The sequence below is a fragment of the Triticum dicoccoides genome, chromosome 3B, assembly GCF_002162155.2.
Source record: "Triticum dicoccoides isolate Atlit2015 ecotype Zavitan chromosome 3B, WEW_v2.0, whole genome shotgun sequence".
Lineage (NCBI taxonomy): Eukaryota > Viridiplantae > Streptophyta > Magnoliopsida > Poales > Poaceae > Triticum > Triticum dicoccoides.
The window spans coordinates 589,299,970-589,308,577 of record NC_041385.1 but is presented as its reverse complement, the minus strand read 5'-3'; positions in this window follow the sequence as shown (position 1 = coordinate 589,308,577).

The window sequence follows — 8,608 nt, the reverse complement described above, 5'->3', positions numbered from 1 at the left end:
GTCGAACTGGGCCGGGCCACTTTCGCTTTTCTTCTTCTGCTGTTTCTAACGCCAAAAATTCACGGCAGACGAGTATCGGAACTGCGACCTCCTAGTCCAACATAAGCTGCGCCAACCACGCCTCCACTAACACCTGATTCGTTCAGTTCTGCACTTTTACTTCTTTTCTTCTTTGTACTATATTTTTTATTTTTTTCGTGTTTCTTTTTTCATTGGATCATTTTGTTTGTTTTTCTTTTTTTAATTGAAATATTTTTTTTCAAAATTGATGAACTTTTTCCAAAATTTAATGACCTTTTCAAATCCTTTTCAAAATCGATGAAATTTTAGATATTTTTTGAACATTTTTGCAAAATGGACTTTTTTTGTGAATCGATGAACTTTTTTTCAAAGTTAATGAACTTTTTCCAATTTTTGTGAACTTTTTGAAAATTCGTGAACTGTTTTGGAATTAGGTGAACTTTTTTTAAGAGTTGATGAACTTATTTTTCAAAGTTGATGAACTTTTTCCGAATTTTGTGAACTTTTTTGAAAACTAGTGAACTGTTTTGAAATTCGGTGAACTTTTTTGAGAATTGATGAACTTTTTTTCAAAATCGATGAACTTTTTTCAGATTTTGTGAACATTTTATAAAATAGATGAACTTTTTCAATTTTCATAAACTTTTTGAATTTGTGAACTATTTTGAATACATGAACATTTTTCTAATTCGGGATTATTTTTTAAATCTGTGAACTTTAAAATTTTGTTCACATTTTTTGAAAAGAAATAACGTTTTTTTAAAATGGTTTCAAATAAATCAAAAATCTACGTGACAATGTATGTGAAATAAATAGCGTGCCAATAGTATTCTGTTGTTATATGGTGTCGCGCTGGATTATTTCACAAGGAGCAACTTTCTCTAGTGGCTACCTAATCATGGACGTGAGGTAAGAGGCGCGAGTTCGATTCCCCATCAGGACGATATTTGACGCTAATTTTTTTCGCGCTATATAAATACAGTACTCGGGTGTTCGTGGGCCGGCCCACCATGTTGCTTCAGTGCGCGCCCGTCCCGTCAAGCGGCGCTGAAGGCCGAGTAGGCGCTCCCGACCTCCTCGACAGCGCCTTAAGCGCCACTTGGAGCAAGCGGCGCCCACGCAGGCGCCTTCATGGGCTGGCCCATAATAAGATCGTTCCCTCGCTTCGTTTCCTTTTAGCTTCTGTTCGTTCGCTCGATCAACTCAGCTCGTTTTTTTTTCTTTATTGTTTTGTTTGTTCAGAAAAAAAAACGGCCTCCGGTTCTTGAATTCAAAAAGGTACAGAAATTTGTAAAAAGTTCATTGATTCAGAAAATTGAAAATTTTAAAAACAGTTCAACGAATAGGAAAAAATGTCATCGAGTTTTAAAATAGTTCATTGAATTCGAAAAAACTAGTTCATGAAGTTTGAAAAAATTTCATCGGATTTGAAAAAAAGTTCACCAAAATTCAAAAAAGTTCATTGAAATTCAAAAATGTTCACTGGAATTCAAAAAAGTTCATCGAAATTCAAGAACATTCATCGAATAAAAGTCCACCGAATTTGAAAAAAGTTCATCAAAGTTGAATAAAGTTAATTGAATTTTAGAAAAAGTTCATAGAGTTTACAAATTAGAAAGTTCACGAAAAAAGTTCATTGAATTTTAAAAAACATTCATTGAAATTCAAAAAAGTTCATCAAAATTCAAAAATATTCATTGAATAAAAGTTCACCGAATTTGAAAAAAGTTCATCACATTTAAAAAAAGTTCATCGAGTTTAAGAATTAGAAAGTTCACGAAAAAATTTCATTGAATTTTAAAAAAACATTTATCGAGGATTTTGAATAAAAAGTTCAGTGTTTTTTTAAATCATGCATTTTGGGAAAAGGAATACGAAAAAGGAAACGGGGAAATAAAAATAAAAGAAAAAGAAAAGTAGATACAATAAAAGAAAAAGGATCTCACGAATCAGAGCAAGGTAGTTGCGAAGTTGGCTAGCGCAGCTAAGCTAAAAGGCAGAGCGCGCGGGTTCGAGTGTCACCGACCGCAGTTTTTTGCAGTTCTGAAACAGAATAATATGGATAAATGGGCCGGCCAATCGCTCAGGGACGGGGGTATGCGCCCGTTTGCGAAAACACCTAATTCGGGCGCTTAAGGCGCCGAATAGGGTTTGACGGTTCCTCGTACGGGCGTCCGAAGGGCGATGCGACTGGGCCGGCCCAGAAAAATTCCAACGATACAGGCACTTTCAGGGGGTAGCGTTAAAAAGCAAAAAATAACAAAAATTTGTTCGCCTCAAGAACCGAACTCCCGTCGTGACAACAGCGAACAAAACTGCTTACCATCTTACCAAAGACGTGCTACTGACAAGTTCCAGAGCGAGTTATTTAAGTACGTATTCTAGCCGTGCAATTTATTACACATGTATAAATACAGTACTCGGGTGTTCGTGGGCCGGCCCACCATGTTGCTTCAGTGCGCGCCCGTCCCGTCAAGCGGCGCTGAAGGCCGAGTAGGCGCTCCCGACCTCCTCGACAGCGCCTTAAGCGCCACTTGGAGCAAGCGGCGCCCACGCAGGCGCCTTCATGGGCTGGCCCATAATAAGATCGTTCCCTCGCTTCGTTTCCTTTTAGCTTCTGTTCGTTCGCTCGATCAACTCAGCTCGTTTTTTTTTCTTTATTGTTTTGTTTGTTCAGAAAAAAAAACGGCCTCCGGTTCTTGAATTCAAAAAGGTACAGAAATTTGTAAAAAGTTCATTGATTCAGAAAATTGAAAATTTTAAAAACAGTTCAACGAATAGGAAAAAATGTCATCGAGTTTTAAAATAGTTCATTGAATTCGAAAAAACTAGTTCATGAAGTTTGAAAAAATTTCATCGGATTTGAAAAAAAGTTCACCAAAATTCAAAAAAGTTCATTGAAATTCAAAAATGTACACTGGAATTCAAAAAAGTTCATCGAAATTCAAGAACATTCATCGAATAAAAGTCCACCGAATTTGAAAAAAGTTCATCAAAGTTGAATAAAGTTAATTGAATTTTAGAAAAAGTTCATAGAGTTTACAAATTAGAAAGTTCACGAAAAAAGTTCATTGAATTTTAAAAAACATTCATTGAAATTCAAAAAAGTTCATCAAAATTCAAAAATATTCATTGAATAAAAGTTCACCGAATTTGAAAAAAGTTCATCACATTTAAAAAAAGTTCATCGAGTTTAAGAATTAGAAAGTTCACGAAAAAATTTCATTGAATTTTAAAAAAACATTTATCGAGGATTTTGAATAAAAAGTTCAGTGTTTTTTTAAATCATGCATTTTGGGAAAAGGAATACGAAAAAGGAAACGGGGAAATAAAAATAAAAGAAAAAGAAAAGTAGATACAATAAAAGAAAAAGGATCTCACGAATCAGAGCAAGGTAGTTGCGAAGTTGGCTAGCGCAGCTAAGCTAAAAGGCAGAGCGCGCGGGTTCGAGTGTCACCGACCGCAGTTTTTTGCAGTTCTGAAACAGAATAATATGGATAAATGGGCCGGCCAATCGCTCAGGGACGGGGGTATGCGCCCGTTTGCGAAAACACCTAATTCGGGCGCTTAAGGCGCCGAATAGGGTTTGACGGTTCCTCGTACGGGCGCCCGAAGGGCGATGCGACTGGGCCGGCCCAGAAAAATTCCAACGATACAGGCACTTTCAGGGGGTAGCGTTAAAAAGCAAAAAATAACAAAAATTTGTTCGCCTCAAGAACCGAACTCCCGTCGTGACAACAGCGAACAAAACTGCTTACCATCTTTACCAAAGACGTGCTACTGACAAGTTCCAGAGCGAGTTATTTAAGTACGTATTCTAGCCGTGCAATTTATTACACATGTATATATTACTGCAGTGCACTTTCCTATTTCGAGAAAAATGTCTATCGATTTTGAAAAAAGTTCATCCGTTTGAAAAATAGTTCACAAATCTTGAGAAAAAAGTTCACATATTTGAAAAAGGTTCATCAATTTTTTTAAAAATTTACCGATTTTGAAAACAGTCCATCAACTTCGAAAATTGTTGACGAATTTGAAAATAAGTTCATCAACTTAAAAAAAAGATCATGACTTTTGAAAAACAGTTCATCGATTTCAAAAAAATATTCCAAAAGAGTGAAAAAAAGTTCATTGAATTTGAAATAAAGTTCATCGATTTTAAAAAAAGTTCATCAAATTCGGGAAAAGTTCATCAAATATGAAAAAGTTCATCGATTTTAAAAAAAGTTCATCGGATTTGAAGAAAAGTTCATCGAAATTAAAAAAAGTTCATCAAATTTTTAAAAAGTTCACTGAATTTGAAAACAGTTCATCGATTTTGAAGAAGAATTTCACAAATTTGATAAAAGTTCGTTGAACGTAGGAAGAAGAAAAAAGAAAACAGAAAAATGAACATAGAAGAAAAAAAGAAGGAAGAAAGAAGAAAAGCGATAAATATCAGGTAGTTTGCATGTCAGTTGGTAGTGGCGGGTTGGTTAGTACAATGTACAACGGAGCAAGAGGTCAGTTGTTCGAATCCCAGTGCGCACCCTTTTCTTTGGCTTTCATACAGAAAATAAGAGATCGGGGGGTGTGCGCCCCGTACGAAATGACCTATATTCGGCGCTTAAGGCGCCGAATAGGACACAGCTTCAGGGAGATCCTATTTGACGAATTCTGCGTCAAATAGCGAGCTGACGCACTCAGTGACGCCCGACTGGGCCGGCCCATGGTGTAGCGAACTATAGACCTGTTGATCGCAAACCAGTCGACCTGACACAAACCCGTCAAAAAAAGTCGACCTGACACACGTTCACGACGACAGTGGAGTTCGTAACATTAAGAACACAATAAAACGCAGAATCAGAGAGTTTTTTATCTTATCCTGGAATTTTTGAATGCGAGTAATGTTTAAAAATCTGACAATTGTTTGAACAGCTGTTCTAAAATGTTCTCAGAATCGAAAAATTGTTCTCGTTAGACAAAAAAGTTCAAAATTTTCGAAATTGTGAAAATGTACCGGATTTCAATTTTTTGTTCACATATTCAAAAAATGTACGCGCTTCAAAATTTGTTCGGCATTTTTCAAAAATATGTTCTCAAGATTCAAAAAATGTTCATGCTTTAATTTTTTTTTCACGTTTCCAAATTTGTTCAGAATTTTTCAAAATTATTTTTCATTTCAAAATTTGTTCTGAAGATTTAAAAAATGTTCGTGCTACAAAAAATAGACCGCGCTTCCAAATTTGTTCAGAAGATTTAAAAATCGTTTGTGCTTTAAAAAATTATTCACAAATTCCAAAAATGTTCAGTTTTTGGGAAAATGTTCGGGAAATTCACAATTTCTTCGCTTTAATAAAATTTGTTCACATATTCAAAAAATGTTCATGTTTCAAAATGAAAAACATGAACAATTTCCGGATCTATGAACAATTTTGGAGAAAGGGAATATTTTTTGAAAAATGAAATTTACGAACTTTTTTCAAATTGTTAACATTTTTTAAAAACCCAAAAAAGTTTTGAAACATGATTTTTTTGTAAAATAGAACCAAGTTGCGAAACATGCACAAAATTTTAAAAATCTGAACATTTTTTGAAATTCCGAATAATTATTAACAAATAAGTACAAAATTTGAAATTCTAAACCTTTTTTAAAATGTGAAAAAATTTCAAAAGAATTTTTTGCTGAAAATTTGGACAAATTTTGAAATCCTGAATAAAATTAGGAAATTCTCTAAATTTTGGATTTATGTAAAATAGAAAAAGAAACAGAATAAAGGAAAAATGAACAAGGAAAAGAAAAACATTTAAGAAAAAAAAGAAGCAGCGAAAAAATTTGAAAAAAAAGAAAGAAAACCTGGTTTAGGAACCTCCTATAAGGTTCCCAAAACCGGAAAAGACCGGCTGGAACCTCCTAGAAGGTTCCCAAAACCTGGAAAGCCAAACACGTTAACGGGCCGGCCCAGTTCTACGCTCGCTCGCGATCTCCTGTGGTACAGGTCGACATTCTGACGCAGAATGCGTCATATAGGGTTTTCCCTTTTTGTGCCTTCTCAACGCTTATGGTGCCGATTGGCGAACTAGCAGCACTCCTGTGCTGGCCCAACAGTGTGGTGGCTCGTTTGGTCAGTGACCTTGACCATTCACCATGACCGTTGACTGTGGACTTACTAAAAAGTTCATACAAAATTTAAAAATCAGGAAAATAAAAACCATTGTTCACGAGTTAGGAAAAGTTCATGGATTTTAAAAAGTCCGTGCATTCAAAAAATGTTCACGAACTTGGGTAAAAATTAAAATCGAAGAAAAAAGGAAAAAAGGAGAATAGAAAAGGAAAAACCTTACCAAATCCGACCTGGAAAACCAGAGGATAGCTGGTGGGAAAATCCTTGCATAGGTCGGCACATATAGGAACTACACCTACGAGCTGTGCGAGGGTGCCCCTAAAAAAGATGTTCGCGGGTGCCCCTAAAAAAGATGTGCGAGAGTGTTATATAGTTAAGGAATTAATCGGCTTGTTTGCTACTGCTCTTTTTTCCTCTTTGTTGATGATACTTTTGAGAAAAAATCGGTCGAAAAAAATGTTAGCTCCCGTCTAAATAACAGACGTCAGTTTCTGACATATTTGAAAAGGTTGTTAGTTAATTTAAAATAAGTTCATGATTTTACAGAATGTTTTCAAATTTCAAAATAATTGTGAATTGATAATTTCATTATTTTTTAAAAATATGGAATTATAAAACATTTTTAAAAGTCTTACAAATTTAAAAGACGTTCACGGATCTTAAGAAACATTCACATTTTTTTTAAAGTGTCCATGAACTAAAAGATATTAACGGTTTTGAAAAAGTTTACAAACTTGAAAAATGTCAAGAATTTATAAATTTTCATGGGATTTAAAAATATTTCCCTTTTGAAAATATACAAGATTTTAGAAAGAAACATAAAATGGAGAAGGAAAATGAAAAGGAAAAGGAAAAAAAATAAACGATACAAAATTAAAAACCATATGATAAAAACCAGAAAAACTTGATGCATGGGCTGACCTGTGGGCAAGGGCAGGATTACGCGTTCACCGATGAGGAATCAACCCTTCTCAATTGCATCTAGATTCATGCAGAAAAAACACTCATTTTGTCATGTTTTGTTATACAAAAACAATACCAACTGATATACATATGGTCGGTCAGATGGACATCCAGCGGGCTTTACTTCGGCCTCCCCGGCTACTCATCCCTACCATGACTATCTGAGGGAGCTTCTCTGCAGTGAACGTGGCAGTGGCGAGTGCTATGGTTTGGTCGTGGATTTTGGAAAGGAAAATGAGTGGAATGAAGGAGAATTCGGAAGAAAGAGAAGGGAAATGACGTTGACCCAATGTAATAACAAACAACAGGGGTTTTAGAATGCGAAACCACCTGCGCTCGTGAGAATTTAGAGGCGGTTTCAGAATATCAACCGCCTCACAATTGCCTATAGGAAATTTCACAATATTAATTGCCTCTGAAATTTTTGATAAAAATATAACCATCTTCAATGGGGTGCTTTGAACCAAAACCGCTTATTAGGGACGTCTCTAATGCCCATCTTTGTACTAGTGATAGCCTTTTCGGTTATCCTTTTTTCAGAAGTTTGGCCAGCCATGAGGAATCTCTCAATATTATTTTGGCATTTCAACAATGTAGTTCTCAGCCCTTTGAAGGAAAAACTTTGCTCTTAAAGAAATTAGTCCTGCACCTAGACATCTATTCAATATACAACAACACTGCATGGACACACAAATAATGGATTCGTCGACATACATGAGTATGTCCGCCCACTCAATAAAGATGGTGAGCTAGCCCTTTAATAAGGTCATGTTTTTGTGCCTCTAACACGACCTTATACAAGCATTTCATAACCAAATTAAAATAGGATGGTGGCATGGATCACCCGGTCTCACACCCTTATGGTTCTAGGAAACATGGACACTTCTCATTGTTTGTAAGTTTGACATAAGCAATGTCATTTAGTGTAATCTATCAACTAAATATGCAGTACTAGTCATTGACTACCCCTACCATTTTGGCAATTCAATAGGAAACAAAAACTTTAGTTTGTTTGCCACATGCTTTCTTAGAGTGTAATTTGAGGATAAAACCTACTTGATTATTTCATGAGTGTGATGCATCACCTCACGCAGAAAAAAAAACACTATATCCATGAAGTTTCTAGACTTAAATATAGACATTCTTCTCCATGTGGATAAGCTTATTAGCAAAAGACTCAAGCACGATAGTCATAGTCTTGGATATCTAGATGTATATACAGTCAAGGAACACATACATGTGTGAATTATTGAATCATATCAACACGAACACTTTAAGAGGAAGAGTGATGATGGTATAGTTTTGTCTATGCACATCGACAATCTCCTCACATAACTCCTAAAAGCTTGTCATACATCATCATTTATCTTGTAGCAACAAAGGATGGAAACTGGGTGGAAACAGACAGGGCTGAGCGCTGGCACATTTATTTATGTATTTTTAGTGGAAGCGTAAATAAATACAAAAATCTCATAAATAAATACAGAAACAGATGACAGGAGAAGAAAATAAAGTGAATA